The sequence below is a fragment of the Giraffa tippelskirchi genome, chromosome 9 (assembly GCF_054371585.1).
Source record: "Giraffa tippelskirchi isolate mGirTip1 chromosome 9, T2T-mGirTip1v1.2.pri, whole genome shotgun sequence".
Lineage (NCBI taxonomy): Eukaryota > Metazoa > Chordata > Mammalia > Artiodactyla > Giraffidae > Giraffa > Giraffa tippelskirchi.
The window spans coordinates 112,256,812-112,275,958 of record NC_137283.1 but is presented as its reverse complement, the minus strand read 5'-3'; the positions used below and the strand labels follow the sequence as shown (position 1 = coordinate 112,275,958).

Sequence of the window (19,147 nt, the reverse complement as noted above, 5' to 3'; positions counted from 1 at the left end):
AGTTACTTTAAATGTAAGTGGATTAAATTATCCAATCAAAAGGCAGAGAGTGCCAATGAATTTGACAACCTAAAAGAAATAAATTCCTAGAAACATATCATGTTAAGTATGATACACCACATTGATACAATGAAGGATCAAATTCTTTTAATCACCTAAATACGTGGGAAAAGAAACAATTGACAAAATTCAACATCCATTCCTGATTAAAAAAATAAATCTCAGCAAATTTGATATAGAAAGAATGTACTTCAACATAATAAAGACTATATATGACAAACTCACAGCTAGCATTATACTCAACAGTGAAATGCTTAAAGCTTTTCTGCTGAGATCAGAAACAAAACACATGATGCCCATTCTGATCACTGTTTTCAACATATACTGGAAATCCTAGCCAGAGAAATTAGGCAAGGAAAAGAAATAAAAGGCACCCAAATCAGAAAGAGGTACAGTTGTTTGTTGATGATATGATCTTATACATTGAAAATCCTTAAAAAAAATAAAAAACTCTTGGAACTAACAAATGAATTCAGTAAAGTTGGAAGGTACAAAATTAACACACAAAAATCATTTGCATTTATACACTAACAGTAAGCTATCTGAAACAAGAAATAAAAAAAAAAATACTACTTATAATAGTGTTAAAAATAATACTTAGGAATAGATTTAACCAAGCAGTGAAAGATCTATACACTGAAAATATAAGATGAATGAAATTGAAGAATTCAAAAATAAATTAAAAGGTCTCCTTTATTCATGGGTCAAAGGAATTAGTATTGTTAAAATGTCTGTACTATTCAAAGCCATGTATAGAGTCAATGCAATCCCTAACAAAATTCCAGTAGTATTTTTCATAGTAAAAGGAAAAAGCAATTGTAAAATTTGTACTGAATCACAAGAATCCACATAGCCAAATCAATCTTGAAAAGAAGAATGAATCCTAAGGAATCACACTCCCTCCTTTCAAACTATAGTACAAAGCCACAGTAATCAAAACAGTATGATAACAGCATAAAAATAGACACATAGAACAATGGAACAGAATCAAGAGCCCAGACAAATCCACATATACATAGTTAACTAATAAGTGAGAAAGGAGTCAAGACTACTTAATGAGAAAAGAATAGTTTATTCAATAAATGCTGCTAGGAAAAGTGGATATTCATACACAAATAAATGAAACTGGACTCCTATCTTAACATGACTCACAAAAATTAATTCAAAATTAATTAAAGATTTAAATGTAAGACCCAATATTATGAAACTACTAGAAGAAAACTTACAGAAAAAGCTCTTTCAATGCTCCTGGCAATAATTTTTTGGATATGACCCCTAAAATACAAGTATCAAGAATAAAAATAAGCAAGTGGGATTATTACAAACTAAAAAGCTTATGCACAGCAAAGGAAACCATCAACAAAGTGAAAATGCAACCTATAAAATGGGAGAAAATATTTGTAAACTATATAAATATATTATAAGGGGTTAATATCCTAACTATACAAGGAACTTATAAAACTCAATAGCAAAAATAAATAAATAATCCAACTTTTCATGTGGCAAAAGGCCTGAATAGACATTTCTCCAAAAAAGACAGAAATTGCCAACACATATATGAAAGGAAACTCAATATCTCTAATCACTGGGGAAAGGCAAATGAAGACCACAATGAGGTATCATTTCACAGCTGCTGGAATGGCCATAATCAAAAACAAGAGATAACAAGTGATGGTCAGGACATGCACTGTTGGTAAGAATCTAAACTGGTATAGCCATTATGTAAAACAGCATGGAAAAACAGAACTACTATACAACACAGCAATCTCACTTCTGGGCCTATATTCAAAGAAAATGAAATTGCAACCTTGAAGAGATATCTGTAACCCATGTGATACGTTCCATGTCACAACAGGTAAGACATAGAAACAATCTAAGTATTCACTGACAGATGAAAGAATTTTTAAAATGTGAATTAAACATTATTCACACATCAAAAAGAAATTCTGCCTTTTGTGACAACATGGATAAACTTGAGAGCTTCATGCTAAGGGAAGTAAGTCAAACAAAGACACATACTCTATGTTTCCACTTATATGTAGAATTTAAAAAAGCCAAACTCATGGAAATAGAGTATGGAATGGTGGTTGCCAAAGACTAGTGAGTGGAAAAAGGAGGGAGATATTGGTCAAAAGGTGCAAACTTTCAGGTATAATATGAATAAATTCTGAAGATATAATGTATAGAATCGTGACTATAATCAATAATACTATATTATATATTTGAAAGTTAAGAGAGTAAATCTTAAATGTTATTACCAAAAGAAGATAATTATGTGAAGGAATGGAAGTGTTAACTAATCTTACTGTGGTAACCATTTCACAATATATACATGTATCAAATCATCACATTTTACACCTTAAACTTGTACATGTTACATGTCAATAACATCTCATTAAAGCTGGGGAAAAATACTAATATAATATTACTATCTAATCAACAGACCTCATGAAAGTTTTTTCCAGTTGTTTCACTGAAGTCCTTTTAGCAAAAGAAGAAAAAAATTTCATTCCAGGCTCTAATCTAGAATCACATAGTGTCATGTCTCTTTACTCTCCTTTAATCTAGAAGCTCCACAGTCTTTCTCTTTAATGACCTTGATATTTTTGAAAACTAATTTTTGTAGATAGTTCTTTAAACTTGGTTTGGCTAAGGTTGTCTCACGATTAGATTCATGTTATGCATTTTCTTTTTTACAGAAAAACCACAAAGATAAGGTTGCTGTCTTCTCATCACTTCATATTAGGAAGTGCAGGTATCTCTGTGTCTCATTGCTGAGATGTGAATTGTGATCACTAACTCAGGTGGTGTCGCCAGTTTTCTCCTCTGTAAAGTTACTAATCATCTCTGTATTAATAAGTGTTTTGTAGGAAAAGTTTTTAAGACTATATAAATGCCCTGTTAGTCCTAAAAATATTCACACACTAATTTTTACCTTCATAAATGATCCTTATCTGAAATATTAATAGGTGGCTGCCAAATTGTGACTTTATAATTCAATTCTGTCTTCTATTTGTTGCCATGTGAGGAAGACGTTTTTCTCCACTACTTTTTCATTTTTCATGTATTTATTTAAATCCGTTTGGACTCATGGGCCTTATTTTAATCTACAGGTTACTCGGTTACTCTCGTTATTTATTTTGATGCTCAGGTTTATACAGATTTGGCCAGTGGGAACCAAGAGAAAGAAATGTTTCCTTAGGGATTCAGCAGGGAAGAAGATTTGACAAGAGAGTAAGACAGTACACCATTGACGGGCTGAGATGAGCAGAAAGAAATAGTAGGAAGAGCACAGGAAGAAAGATGCCTTCAGGCAGAGAAGAGATAGTTCATCCACTGAACTCATGGAAAAGAAAGAAAGGTGATAGATGGGTAATGGCAGTGTTCAAGGAGTCGAGAAGTCTGTAATAACTTCTATTCTGGGAAGGACCGTGGAGTAGCAAATAGTAATCTACTTCAGTATTCTTGCCTGGAAAATTCCATGGACAAAGGAGCCTGGTGGGCTACAGTCCGTGGGGTCGCAAAGAGTGGGACATGATTGAGCACCTGAGCACACACACGCCCGGAAGGAAAAAGTGAAATGGTTTGCTAGGAGTGAAGAGGCCGTGGAAGGATATGAAATCAAATGAAAATACTGACAGTGTTACAGGGAACAGAGAGGCAGATGACTAGCAACCTAAAAGGAAATCAATGGTCCTTGCAGAGGTCTTATCGTTCTGACTATCCCCAATCTGTAGAACTGTCTAAATCTGTTATATAGTTCCTGTAACCCTGCCCCCATCTCCACACTGCTCACAGCCAAGCTGTAAAACAATTGCAATGATACACAGTTGAAATGTTTTAGGTGAGTTAAATGAAAGTATGGAGGGAATAAGTAAGAGAGCCAAGTTTTAAAAATAATGCATTAATAATTATAAGCAATTAGATCATGTCATCTGCTCTAGCTAGAGAAGATAGTAAAAACAAAAGAAACTGATAATGAAGAAAAATTGAAAAGGTTAAAGCCCTAGAAGTTCAAAAGTATTTGAGAAGAGGCAGATAGGATGAAGGGAAGTGAGATAGTTGAATGATGGAGGTTACGTATGAAGGATGGGACACTGGAGTTTAACATAGAGATGCAGCATTTCTAGGTAATAGCAATGTCTTTTCATTTAGTACATGGCATGTCAAGTCTCACTTGGTTCAGCAAGAAAAGCTGTAACACATTATTGACTCAGAAGTAGCACCTATTAAACCTTCATCATCCAGAACTCAGCCAACATCCAGAAGGTGAGCAAAAAAATACTGATAAGCAGCAGTGGTATAGATGAGAATTTATGCACCAATCTCATCCCTTTCACCACATCCCAGCTCCTGCCTCCCAAACAGAGAAACTGTTTTCCAAGGCCATATTATGTGCTATATGCATTGTCTCACTTCTCTTCTGTCTCTGATTTCCAATTATAACCCACAGAAAAGATAGAAAAATATTGCAAAGTAAATATAGGAACCCCAAAAGTAAACCAACATGATATTACCTGGGGAAAAGTTAAAGATCCCTCACAGAGCAGTAATGCTTTAAAGATAACCCTACAAAAGCAAAACTATTATAACTCCTCTTCATTCTTTAGGTCCTGAGCCATCTAGAAATGGTTAAACCATGCTCACTATAGTCAGGTCAGCAAATATTGAAAATATGCACTATATCTCAAAAGATTTTCATATGAAAGAGTACAACAGAAAAAGCATTCAGTGCTTTAAAGGGGATAAACTTCAGCAATTTGCGATAGTCACTTCTGGAGAACACTGTGAATCTCTTTGAGACCAAATACAAACACAGAAGGACAGAGTTCATGTAATGTTTATTGGACATTTTCCATCATGCAGGAAACATGGTAAGCCAGGTCCTTAACATGTTTTATTTCTTGTAATTCTTAGAACAACACCTTGAGTACCGTGTATGTGCTGTCACTTCAGTCGTGTCTGACTCTGTGTGACCCCATGGACTGTAGCCCACCAGGCTCCTCTGCCCGTGGGATTCTCCAAGCAAGAATACTGCAGTGGATTGCCATGACCTGTTCCAGGGGATCTTCTTGACCCAGGGATCAAATTCAGGTCTCCCATATTGCAGGCAGACTCTTCACCAACTGAGCCACCAGGGAAGTTTTCCCAGTTTAATGGCTGAGAAACTGAAACTTTACAGGGGTTAATATGCTTGAAAATGACAAAATCAGGCCTCAAACTCAAGCTTCCTGGTTCCAAAAAGCTGTTTCCTTAATAAATATGTCACTGTGACAACATTCTGGTCTTTAAAAAGCATCCAACATAGGCAAATTCCAAGATAATTAAGACCTTGAACATTTGGCCCAAATATATTAATAAAATTTGTATATATGAATGCAGTCTAAATATTTTACTTAAGGATAACTGTATACACAAGACAAAAAAAAAATATGACATTGTTTAGAGCTCTGATATTTTTGAAGTTGCAAACTTTCTATAATTTTCCAGGAAAACTATATCAATACGTGATCTGTCATAATCATTGATGATATATAAGGCATTAGATCAACACCTATTTCCTGGCAAAATCTAGTTTGAGTGCTTGATGCATTGACTTTAGTTGATCTTAGCCAATGCAGAATCAAAAATAGCATCAAGAGGATTTTTTTTATCTTTTGGAAATATCCTACCAAAAATGCTTTTATAAAAAAAATGGAATGGAAGCAAAATGATAATTCACTACAGTTTAATACTTTATATCTCTTCATATAAATTAAAAGATAAGAAACGATGAATGATTTGGTTTCAAAGAGACAGTTGCTGGTCATTTCTTATGCTTTATCCATGTTCTGTTTACCAAAGCATTTTTGTCCTTTTCTCCTTCACAAAACTATAGAGCCCTGTAAAATAGAGAGCCACAAAAACTCTTGTGCAGAAACCAGGTATTATTCAGTATTTTCCCTGAAGTTCTTCTAGTTCACTCCATTTTCATATTACAACATTTCTAATATTCTCATCCAGGCTTTTGTAATGATCAGTCTAAATATGCCAAGCCAGGGTATAGAGTAGTTTTCAACTATGGGAGAAATGTCAGTGAGCTAAGAAAACTCATTTCCTGTGTGTGCCAAATGTCACAGAATACCTGATGGGTTACGGATTATAATCTGAGAGGGAATACGGGAGAGAGGGAAAGAGAATAGGTATCATACTACTCAGATCAAAAGTCCTTTTGAGGGAGCTGCTTGATAAGGTAAGAAACCTGAGCTAAAACAAAGGTTCCATTCCTCTAATGCTAAACAATTCCTCAGTTCAGAAATGTGTACCAAATGAACTGTTGGGGACTGCTTGAGTCAACAGAAAAGGCAGTTGTGTTTGCCACACTTAAACTAATTATTTTGGTGTTAAATGAATACAACCATCGGTATTACACATATATGTGTGTATATATATATATATTTGATTTTCATTTACAAGCCATACGGGAGGTATGTGTGCATGCATTATACATTTAATAGATGATCACAGTAGTATTTAAAGCTAATTTTCTAAGACAGATTTAAACTTGGCATTTTTAAGAAAATTACAATGACCAATGAAATCTTGAGACCATGAAGCAATTTGCTGGTTTGTCTATAGGAAGTTGTCTTAGAGCAACACCTAGTGGTTCATTAGACTCTTCAAATAAACGCTAGGATCAAGGAGTAATTTAAAATGTTCCTTTCCTTTCAAGAAATTTTAAGGTGTAGTTAAATGTAGGATAATGTACACTCACTGCTTTTTCATGCTTTTAAAAGTTCTATTTAATTTCTACTTGGTACAAATTGAACACAAAATGCTGATTTCTATTAATTTAGTGTTCTACCACATGGTTAAAAAGAATCTGTTTTTTTGCAAACACCAACAAAGGTATGGATATTTTATACAAAGGCATTATTCTATAACCAAAAATAACTTCACCAAAAGCCATTGGTAAGAAGGGGCTAACTAAAAATTTGAAATAATTTATGTAGCTGCTCCAGAAAGATTTAGTAAAATATTTTTAAATCATCAAAAACCATGAGGTTAATTTGAATCTAAATGTTATTATACAAACCTCTAGAAATTGTTAGCTTTGTTTGACATACTTTCCAGGAAGTTTTAGAAATGTGTCTTGTAATTCTGGGGAAAATCTATTACTTCTCAGAATTTGGTGGTGTTTTTAAAATCCTTTTTTGGTCATGCCTGATATGGAAACTCCTTCACCTTTTCCAGTATTGTAATCATAAGTGGAGAAATTCTAATGTAATCATTTGCAGTGTCTGTGGAGGACTACCAGACCACCATCTTCAAATTGATTCAAGAAATGTTGACATTTATACCATTCCCTGGTTGTGTTATAATCATTGTCAGCAGCATGAATTTGTGAGGCTTCTGTTTTATGTTCATGTCAAAATCTCTGTCGCAAAAACGGGGCCAAAAAAGTTTAATGCTTTATGTGTTCACTGAGGGATGATAATAACCCCAGCTTCTCTGACCTCCTCAGTGTTTCAAAATTTAGTAGCTGGGTTCATTTTCCTCACTCCTTTTGCAGCCTCAGCAGCCTGAGAAGCCAAATCATCAACCAATCAAAATGCAGAGTATAAAAATGTTTCAGTGCGTGCTCTCCTGTTATCAGCCAGCTTGTAGTGCATCTCTGATCTCTCCACAGTCAGGCACATAATTTAAACCTTTCCCAATCACACTTTAAATATAATGGAGAGCAAACACTAGCATTTCCATCAAACACATTAAAATGTTTGATGGCCTTCACAATCAAGATATCTCATGTTAAAACCAGAGGTTTATAAAACCAAGTCCAGTTACAAATTATGTATCCCTAAATGTAGATTGCCAGGAGAAATATCAATAACCTCAGATATGCGGATGACACCACCCTTATGGCAGAAAGTGAAGAAGAACTAAAGAGCCTCTTGATGAAGGTGAAGGAGGAGAGTGAAAAAGTTGGCTTAAAGCTCAACATTCAGAAAACTAAGATCATGGCATCTGGTCCCATCACTTCATGGGAAATAGATGGGGAAACAGTGGAAACAGTGTCAGACTTTACTTTTTTGGGCTCCAGAATCACTGCTGATGGTGACTGCAACCATGAAATTAAAAGACGCTTACTCCTTGGAAGGAAGGTTATGGCCAACCTAGATAGCGTGTTTAAAAGCAGAGACATTACTTTGCCAACAAAAGTCCATCTACTCAAGGCTATGGTTTTTCCAGTGGTCATGTATGGATGTGAGAGTTGGACGGTGAAGAAAGCTGAGCGCCGCAGAATTGATGCTTTTGAACTGTGGTGTTGGAAAAGACTCTTGAGAGTTCCTTGGACTGCAAGGAGATCCAATCAATCCATCCTAAAAGAGATCAATCCTGGGTGTTCATTGGAAGGTCTGATGTTGAAGCTGAAGCTCCAATACTTTGGGCACCTCATGCGAAGGGTTGACTCATTGGAAAAGACCCTAATGCTGGGTAGGATTGGGGGCAGGAGGAGAAGGGGACGACAGAGGATGAGATGGTTGGATGGCATCACCGACTCGATGAACATGGGTTTGGGTAGACTCCGGGAGTTGGTGATGGACAGGGAGGCCTGGCGTGCTGCAATTCATGGGGTCACAGAGAGTCGGACACGACTGAGCGACTGAACTGAACTGAACTGAAATTCACTGTTGTGTCCCCAATGTGTAGCTCAGTCAAAGGTGTTTTCCATCTTTCTCTGCTTATCTCGTAGTTATTCCATTCAACTACTGTTTACTTGAAAAATCAATGCCAAAATCACAGATTTAGTATTTGGACAAATAGAGCAACTAGGTAGGGACTGAGCCTTATTTTAGCATGTGCTGATGGAAAGCACTGATCACCTCAGTAAGGAATTCTTGTTGGAATATTTCATATTTCCCAACAACATACATAATGTTACCTGTAAATATAGAAAAAGGAATTTTCTTCACCAAGGCCATCCTTCAATCCAGCACTGCAGGTCAACACCCTTTGCTCCCTACCCAAGTCTATCTCCTTAATACTGATAGAGGGGCATCCTTTTCACAGCATCATACCTCAATTTCCATCTTCTGCGTCTGTCCACAAAAAAGTCAATTAAAAACAATTTCAGGGAGTATAACAAAAAATTCAAAAATTTCCACAAATTCTTTTGTTAAGTAGGATGAGTGTTTTAACTACATAAAATTAATCCTGATTACACTGCAGGTGTCATTTGTCCAGCTGGTGCCTATTTATTGCCTTCTACTTTCTGTCTAAGATCCATTTGCTCTTATGCCAATCTATTTTGGAATATAATTAGTTAGACTCAAGTATGAAAGCTCTTTGATTGTAAGTCTAAATGGTAAATAATGTGAGTTTCCATCTTTCTTGTGATAGCCTAGAAGTAGTACATTTTACCCTAGCATTTTCATTTATGCATACCTCAGCATGTGATTTGTAAGTTTTTTTTTAAATGCATCAATAAAACCATGATGTTAATTTCCTTATTTCACACAACTACTTAAAATCAGTGCCGATACTTAGTTAAACAACAAGATGATGTTCTAAGATTTATTCCTTCTACTCTGGAACAACAAGTATATATTGAGAGAACTAAGCCTGTTTAAAAGATCCAAATGGGTTTTGTATTCTGCATTTAGAAAAGCCCAAGTAAAACAGTTGAAAGAAACACCAAATGGTCCTCAAAAACATCTATTGAATTTATACTTTTCAGGCAATGCTTTCTAAAATGTAGAATTTCATCATTTCTGAATTGAAAAGATTGATCTGCTTGTCATGTTGAATAGACTCTAAAAGTAGTTTAAGCAACAATTGACCCCGAGCACAGTACCAGCGAGTCTTCTGGGCATCAGGCTGAAGGCAGCTCCAGATTTCTAAGATAACTGAAATTGTCTCTGTTGTGAAAAACAGCAAAGCAGCTCACAACGGACTGAAATGCTGAAGAGGATTTTCATAATTACGGCTAAGAGGAATGAGATTTACTGGAAGCTGCATTTATATCAGTATGGCTGTGTCTTTCCTCACAATTCCTTATGCTTAAAAAAATCAATTTCATCCACTTTTCATAATTCCATTTGCTTCCTTTTTTCTCTCTGAATACTAGCCACTAAATTTAAGTCATATTACAAAAGGTAACTGAAATATTTTCTTAGTAGTTAATCCATTTCCACTACCGAGTTGTAATTTTTGTCAGCTATTTCACACCCAACTCCATCCAAAGGCAATAGGAATGTACTAGAATTTACATGCTTTAGCCACTGATGAAATGTTGAGGCGAGATTCAAAGGAGAACAACAGGTATAACAATAATGAGCAAAAATGCATTCTCTAAATGAAGGGGAAGGCTGCATGTGAGCTATGCAAGATATGTGAGCTGAATACTAAACATACCATCGTGATATGTCAGAAAATGTTATGTTAAGAACATAAACCACACGCTGCTACATTCCTTTATATTAAGAACCTCATATTCCTCCTTATTTGATCGAGGACCAGTTTCTTCATTCTGTTCTCTCAGCTCCTTATGAAGGGACTTGTTCTGCAGTTGAGCTCCTTGGATTAACGAAGGAAGAGCAGGAATGATGCAGCCATTTTGCAGCTGACACATGTTGTTGCTGACCTGCTGACTCACCTGGCTGATGTGCAGAAACATCCAGGCTCAAAATAAATTACCTACCTGGATCTCCTTCAGTGGCTTTAACTCCTGGGCCAGGTACCTGGGATTAACTCTCTGACAAAGGGCCCCAGCTTCCACAGGACAGACTCATCAGTTAAGCCAGAAGCAACAGGAGCAAACAGGGTTTGAGTTCATCCTGTGGGTTCCAGCCTGCTCGTGATCTCACCTTCCTAACTGTCTCGTCTGTGGATGTCAAGCCCCAGCAGCAGATGTGAAGACAACAGCCTTACAGAGACTGTTGAACTAGACCCAAAAATTCATAAGCCAGTTCTCTGTAACAAAAACAAAAACAAATTTTTAAGTATGTATCCATATAGTGTTTATGTACATAATACAGATAGACATAAATTCTGCTTCTGTGGTTAAAACCTGATTGATACAGAATTTGGTTTGAAAAATACAAGTGTTTGAAAAACCTCATCCATATAATAAGTTTTTGCTGTTGAATATTTTAGTGACATTTAACTCTTGAAATAATTTTGTGTTCAGGCTGAATAGGATTCCTGAGGTTTTTAAGACTGGCTCTTCTCACATTAACTGAGATCCCAGGAGTCATATTATACCCATAATCCAAAGGCTAGAGCAATAATATTTGAAAACAAGTAACTTTTAAAGGAAAAAGAGGCTTTGGGAAATGATATTGTTGTTGTTTAGTTGCTAAGTTGTGTCCAACTCTTTGCGACCCCATGGACTATATAGCCCTCTAGGCTCCTCTGTCCGGGAGATTTCCCAGGCAAGAATACAGGAATGCATTGACATTTCCTTCTCCAGAGGATCTTACTGACCCAGAGACTGAACCCACATATCCTGCACTGGCAGGTGGATTCTTTACCACTGAGACACCAGCGAAGCCCCTTTGAAGAATGCAAAAACAAAAGGCAAATTTCAACTACAAGCACAGTAACTGATCAGGAATGAATGGTGGGCCCATTTGCATGGTATTGGAGATGAGTGTCAACAAGAAAAACTGCAGTTGACTGAATCTTCTATTCTGAGAACTTTGGGTGCCTTATATTGTAATTAGGTTGTAAAAATTAGAAGATGAGGCAAATGCAGCCATTTAGCACAAAGTTACAGAAAGCATAAAAAGAAATAAAGTTGTATTTTCAACATACTGCTTTGAATATTTATAACTTTTATTTTTCCTTCAGAGCACATCGGTTCATTGTTGCAGGTATCAGTTAGGGGCATCAGCTTGATTTCTATCAAGAGGAATAACTTTCCACTAAGTCAAGTGGGCCTTAGAAAGCATCACTACAAACAAAGCTAGTGGAGGTGATGGAATTCCAGTTGAGCTATTTCAAATCCTCAAAGGTGATGCTGTGAAAGTGCTGCACTCGATATGCCAGGAAATCTGGAAAACTCAGCAGTGGCCACAGGACTGGAAAAGGTCAGTTTTCGTTCTAATCCCAAAGAAAGGCAATGCCAAAGAATGCTCAAACTACCGCACAATTGCACTCATCTCACACGCTAGTAAAGTAATGCTCAAAATTCTCCAAGCCAGGCTTCAGCAATACATGAACCGTGAACACCCAGATGTTCAAGCTGGTTTTAGAAAAGGCAGAGGAACCAGAGATCCAATTGCCAACATCCGCTGGATCATCGAAAAAGCAAGAGAGTTCCAGAAAAACATCTATTTCTGCTTTACTGACTATGCCAAAGCCTTTGACTGTGTGGCCACAATAAACTGGAAAATTCTGAAAGAGATGGGAATACCAGACCACCTGACCTGCCTCTTGAGAAACCCGTATGCAGGTCAGGAAGCAACAGTTAGAACTGGACATGGAACAACAGACTGGTTCCAAATAGGAAAAGGAGTACATTAAGGTTGTATATTGTCACCCTGCTTATTTAACTTATATGCAGAGTACATCATGAGAAACGCTGGGCTGGAAGAAACACAAGTGGAGTCAAGATTGCCGGGAGAAATATCAATAACCTCAGATATGCGGATGACACCACCTTTATGGCAGAGAGTGAAGAAGAACTGAAGAGCCTCTTGATGAAGGTGAAGGAGGAGAGTGAAAAAGTTGGCTTAAAGCTCAACATTCAGAAAACTAAGATCATGGCATCTGGTCCCATCACTCCATGGGAAATAGATGGGGAAACAGTGGAAACAGTGTCAGACTTTACTTTTTTGGGCTCCAGAATCACTGCTGATGGTGACTGCAACCATGAAATTAAAAGACGCTTACTCCTTGGAAGGAAGGTTATGGCCAACCTAGATAGCATATTTAAAAGCAGAGACATTACTTTGTCAACAAAAGTCCGTCTACTCAAGGCTATAGTTTTTCCAGTGGTCATGTATGGATGTGAGAGTTGGACGGTGAAGAAAGCTGAGCGCCGCAGAATTGATGCTTTTGAACTGTGGTGTTGGAAAAGACTCTTGAGAGTTCCTTGGACTGCAAGGAGATCCAATCAATCCATCCTAGAAGAGATCAATCCTGGGTGTTCATTGAAAGTTCTGATGTTGAAGCTGAAACTCCAATACTTTGGCCACCTCATGCGAAGGGTTGACTCATTGGAAAAGACCCTAATGCTGGGTAGGATTGGGGGCAGGAGGAGAAGGGGACGACAGAGGATGAGATGGTTGGATGGCATCACTGACTCGATGAACATGGGTTTGGGTAGACTCCGGGAGTTGGTGATGGACAGGGAGGCCTGGCGTGCTGCAATTCATGGGGTTGCAGAGAGTCGGACACGACTGAGCGACAGCACTGAACTGAACTGTACTGAAACTACAATGATGTTTCAGATCTTACCAGCAGCAACAAACATAGTTAGAACATAGTCCTCTCTATACTCGTCCTTTTTCTAGGAGTTTATAATTTGATGGCAATAATTATGGCATTCTTAAACTCAGTAACAATTGTTCTCCAACTGTTTTGTAATTTATTTTAAAAAATTTAATTTCCTAAGGAGATCAAACCAGTCAATCCTAAAGGAAATCATTTGGCCATCTGATGCAAAGAGCTGACTCATTGGAAAAGACCCTGATGCTGGGAAAGATTGAGGGTGGGAGGAGAAGGGGACAACAGAGGATGAGCTAGTTGGATGGCATCACCGACTCAATAGATATGAAAATGAGCAAACATTTTCAGGACAGGGAAACCTGACATCCATGGGGTCTCAGAGAGTTGGACATGATTGAATAACAACAACAATTTTTAACTGATACAAGTTAAACAGAAAACAATTTTAATCAATATGGCTCCAGCCCAGATAAATTCTTTGTAAACAATATTTTGAGAATTTTACTATTCTGATTATAGCATACCATAAACTAAATTGAGTCCAACATATTTCAGGAAAAAAAATGCTCTCCTCAAAATTTAATTTTCCTATTTTTGTTTGGAACACATCTTATTGCATCATAGATAAAATTCATTTTATAATGGATCTAATTCTTAGGCATGAAGTTAGATGTGTTTTCAAAGATTCTTACATCCTATTCCTTATTAGATTACATACTATCACAAACTCTTTCGGTCATACCACTACAAAATGACTTTTCTCCAATCCATAATGATGCTGTTATCCTAATTAAAAAGAAAATATGAGAAATTAAAGTTTACTTTTGACTCTAACACTGTAACCATCAATCAAGGTTGTCACCTTTTTGATCATTTTTATTAGAATTTTATACCAATATACTACACTGAAGCTGTTTATTTTATATTCTACTTTCTCCATTAGTCTATTTTACTGTAAACATATCTTCCTGACATTTCTGTAATAAAGAATGCTTTACCTGTGGATGTAGTTCATCCAAATTCAAACTAGATCATTGTTCAGTCTTACATTACTTGGCACTGCCTCTGCATTATTAAATTACAATATTTTTTTCCCTAACATACTTAGCATTTGCAAAAGTTCAGATTGTTCTTTTTTAAAAGAGAAAATATTCTTCAATGTCAACAAACAACAAAAGCAAAAATACAGAAATCTATTAAAAGGAAAAAAGAAAGAAGTAGTGATATTATTAAAGATAAAGTGTGAGTCATTATTTAGTCATTTTGATGTAAGGGCATTGGTGTCCAAATATCATAAAATTAAAAACAAAACAAGCATTAGTCTTCAACATTCTCAAGACTCTTTCCTCCTACTTTATTTTTAATAATAGTTAAGAAAAAAATTGATATTTCAGAAGTATAAGTTAGAAGAGCTCAACTTTTCTATTCATGTTATGATACCTCTCTCCAGTTACAGGGGAGAAATATGGATCTTCTGTTATTAAAAAATGGAATCTTTTTAGTGAAGATGAGAAGTGCCAAATTACATTGTTTCCTAGCCATGTAGGTTTTAAGTAAAATCCACCTAGAAATCTGGTCAGGAGATGAAATTCTGGCAATTTACCCAGCCTGCATCATAGAGGTGATCTAAACAAACTTTTCAAGCTGAGATGCAGCACCCTCACTGATTCTGAACACCATAGCCTTAGAGTCATTGCAGACTCTTATTAAGATATCCAATGTGCTTGATTCAGTTAGCACATTTGTTCTAAAAAAATTAAATCACAACTCTGAGAAACAAAGCCAAAATAATATAAATGCTAATACCTTGCTCACCAGACACTGTGAAGACTACAGTAATGTAGAATACATTTTTGTTGCCTTCACGCTAAATTTGAGGAAACAGGACATATACATTTTCCAACTTGGGCTCTACAAGCAATAGGTACATAGTAGACTTTATTTCTATAACTGTTGTAAGAAGAAAGAAAAGATAATTACTATAGAAGAACCAACTAGCAATGTGGAAAATAAGCAATGAAGAAATGCAGAGACTGGAGAAAACAAATTGGTTTGGGATCATTAAGAAAGGCTTAACAGCAGTGAAGCTTGAATTTAATCTATAAATGTGATAAAACTGAGACTAGTAGAGAAGAATGAACAAGGTTTTCTAGGAAGATGGAAAGACAGAGGTAAAGGTATGGTGGAAGGGAGCCCCAAAATTTCAGTGGTATAAAACCATCACATTTATTTCCTCCTCATATAATGGTTCAGTCTGATATTCATATTTGGTGTCTTTCCTCCATATGCAATTCAAGTTACTAGAGTCATACTGTCTTGGAGTCCCACTGTTCCCCAAGGCCTCAGAGTCTTCTCATCCAGGCAACAGATGGACAGAAAGAATCCGGAGAAGATTTACTCACTTCTCAATGGCAACCCACTCCAGTACTCTTGCCTGGAAAATCCCATGGACGGAGGAGCCTGGTAGGCTGCAGTCCATGGGGTCATGCAGAATCAGACACGACTGAGCGACTTCACTTTCACTTTTCACTTCCATGCATTGGAGAAGGAAATGGTAACCCACTCCAGTGTTCTTGCCTGGAGAATCCCAGGGAAGGCGGAGCCTGGTGAGTTGCCGTCTATGGGGTCGCACAGAGTCGGACACGAATGAAGCGACTTAGCAGCAGCAGCAAACACCTTGCCTAGAACAAGCACACCAGTTTTGCTCACACTGCTTTGATAAGTATTATATAATGACCAGATCCAGATTTAAGCAGCCATTGGAAAAATGTAGCTCCTACCTCAGCTGTCATTTCCCAGTGAAAATTCTAGGCTTCAAAGGAGGAACACACATTTTGTTGGACTGTTTTCTATCTTTGTCACACCAAGACTGCCAAGAAGGTACAGAAGGTAAAATGCTCATCTTTTCCATCACCTAAGTGAGAGAGTTTCTTCAAGGTGCTATAACACGCTAGAATACATAGACCTGGAGAAGATTCTAAGCCAGAGAATGAAATAATCAAAGCAGCATTTAAAGAGGAAAAACAGGCAGTGGTATCCAGCAGGACTGCAAGTAAAACAAATATTTTCCATAACAAACAAGAAGGTTGGCATAGGCTATAGAAAAGCCTGGGAAGAATTTGAGATATGGTCCTAAGTAAGAAATGAAATTGGTCCATGATTCAAATGGGAATAGGGGTGGAGAATGAAAAGAAGACAGACAAAGGAAAGAGGAAAGTAAAAGAAAATGTCAAATAATCAAACTTACATGATAGTACCCCTAAGTATTATCAAACTTGGGTTTGGCTGCTCAGAGCTCAAAAGCCAATACTTGAGAGATGAGTGCTAGCAGGAACAGAAAGATTGCTTCATTCAAGAGATCAGCAACCTGGGGAGAAGGCAGACTTGTGTCCCAGAACTAACTCAGAAGATTCTGCTTGACTATGAAAGCCTTTAAAGGAAAAAAGGGGAAGTAATCCCAGTTAATTATTGACGCAGGGGGTCAGATTTGTCACCATCTTCCATTGCGTGCAGATTTGTTGTCTCCTTATGATCTTTCTTTAGATGCCATCTTGTTCACACAGTTTGTCCATGAGATTGCTGTAGGGGAAGCTGGAGAAATGACTTAGTCATCTCTTAGTTACTTATTCTTCATTTCTACTTCTTTAATTTAAGGAAAGAATCGACAGGTTAGATGAGGCATTGTATATGATCAAAAGATTCGAAAGGTATACTTGGGCCAGAGGTTAGTTAGAACATAGCTTTGCTAAAGTGAAAACACTAAAGACCTCCTGCAGACAAAGAGTCACTTACAAATCCCTACTGTCAGACATCACACCATTTCTTTTTTTTTTTTTTAATAAATTTATTTATTTTAGTTGGAGGCTAATTACTTTACAATATTGTAGTAGTTTTTGCCATACATTGACATGAATCAGCCATGGGTTTACATGTGTTCCCCTTCCTGGACCCCCCTCCCACCTCCCACCCCATCCCATCCCTCTGGGTCATCCCATTGCCCCAGCCCTGAGCATTTGTCTCATGCATCGAACATGGAATGGTCTTCTGTTTCACATATGATAATACACATGTTTCAATGCTATTCTCTCAGAATGTCCCACCCTCACCTTCTCCCTCAGAGTCCATAAGACTGTTCTATGCATCTGTGTCTCTTATTCTGTCTCGCATATAGGGTTATCGTCACCATCTTTCAAATTCCATATATATGCATTAGTATACTGTATTGTTGTTTTTCTTTCTGGCTTACTTCACTCTGTATAATGGGCTCCAGTTTCATCCATCTCAATAGAACTGATTCAAATGTATTTTTTTTAATGGCTGAGTAATATTCCATTGCGTATATGTACCACAGCTTCCTTATCCATTCGTCTGCTGATGGACATCTAGGTTGCTTCCATGTCCTGGCTATTGTAAACAGTGCTGCGATGAACATTGGGGTACATGTGTCTCTTTCAATTCTGGTTTCCTCGGTGTGTATGCCCAGCAGTGGGATTGCTGGGTCATATGGCAGTTCTATTCCCAGTTTTTTAAGGAATCTCCACACTGTTCTCCATAGTGGCTGTACTAGTTTGCATTCCCACCAACTGTGTAAGAGGGTTCCCTTTTCTCCACACCCTCTCCAGCATTTATTGCTTATAGACTTTTGGATAGCAGCCATTCTGACTGGTGTGAAATGATACCTCATTGTGGTTTTGATTTGCATTTCTCTAATAATGAGTGATGTTGAGCATCTTTTCATGTGTTTGTTAGCCATCTGTATTTCTTCTTTGGAGAAGTGTCTGTTTAGTTCTTTGGCCCATTTTTCGATTGGGTCATTTATTTTTCTGGAATTCAGCTGCAAGAGTTGCTTGTATATTTTTGAGATTAATTGTTTGTCTGTTGCTTCATTTGCTATTATTTTCTCCCATTCTGAAGGCTGTCTTTTCACCTTGCTTATAGTTTCCTTTGTTGTGCAAGAGCTTTTAATTTTAATTAGGTCCCATTTGTTTATTTTTGCTTTTATTTCTAATATTCTGGGAGGTGGGTCATGGAGGATCCTGCTGTGATTTATGTCGGAGAGTGTTTTGCCTATGTTTTCCTCTAGGAGTTTTATAGTTTCTGGTCTTACGTTTAGATCTTTAATCCATTTTGAGTTTATTTTTGTGTATGGTGTTAGGAAGTGTTCTAGTTTCATTCTTTTACAAGTGGTTGACCAGTTTTCCCAGCACCACTTGTTAAAGAGATTGTCTTTTCTCCATTGTATATTCTTGCCTCCTTTGTCGAAGATAAGGTGTCCATAGGTGCATGGGTTTATCTCTGGGCTTTCTATTTTGTTCCATTGATCTATATTTCTATCTTTGTGCCAGTACCATACTGTCTTGATGACTGTGGCTTTGTAGTAGAGCCTGAAGTCAGGCAGGTTGATTCCTCCAGTTCCATTCTTCTTCATCACACCATTTCTATGGGATTAGAGGCAAAGGTCTGTCTTCTGTAACTTCTTCATGCAGACATAGGGCACTGTATTTTTAAAGTGGAAGATGCTGACACAGGTCTGTAGCCTTTCTTTGCTGATAGTTTTAGCTGCCTGCTTACATATATCAACAGAACAAGCTTCAATTACATTGATGCCCACAAGGATATAGATTATTATGAGCAATAGTGTTAATCCCATTCT

At 37.1% G+C, this 19,147-nt stretch overlaps 1 long non-coding RNA gene across 3 annotated transcripts in view; it reads right to left on the bottom strand.

Moving 5' to 3' along the window:
- Nucleotides 1-19,147, bottom strand: part of LOC145521162 (uncharacterized) — a 483,033-nt gene that overhangs the window by 246,407 nt on the left and 217,479 nt on the right. For 2 of the 3 annotated variants that reach the window (XR_014065185.1, XR_014065184.1), the window contains one exon: nucleotides 10,908-11,013. This is a non-coding gene — a long non-coding RNA (uncharacterized LOC145521162). Of the gene's footprint in view, nucleotides 1-10,741; nucleotides 11,014-19,147 lie in introns of all 3 variants that reach the window. The other variant, XR_014065182.1, reaches the window with a different exon arrangement.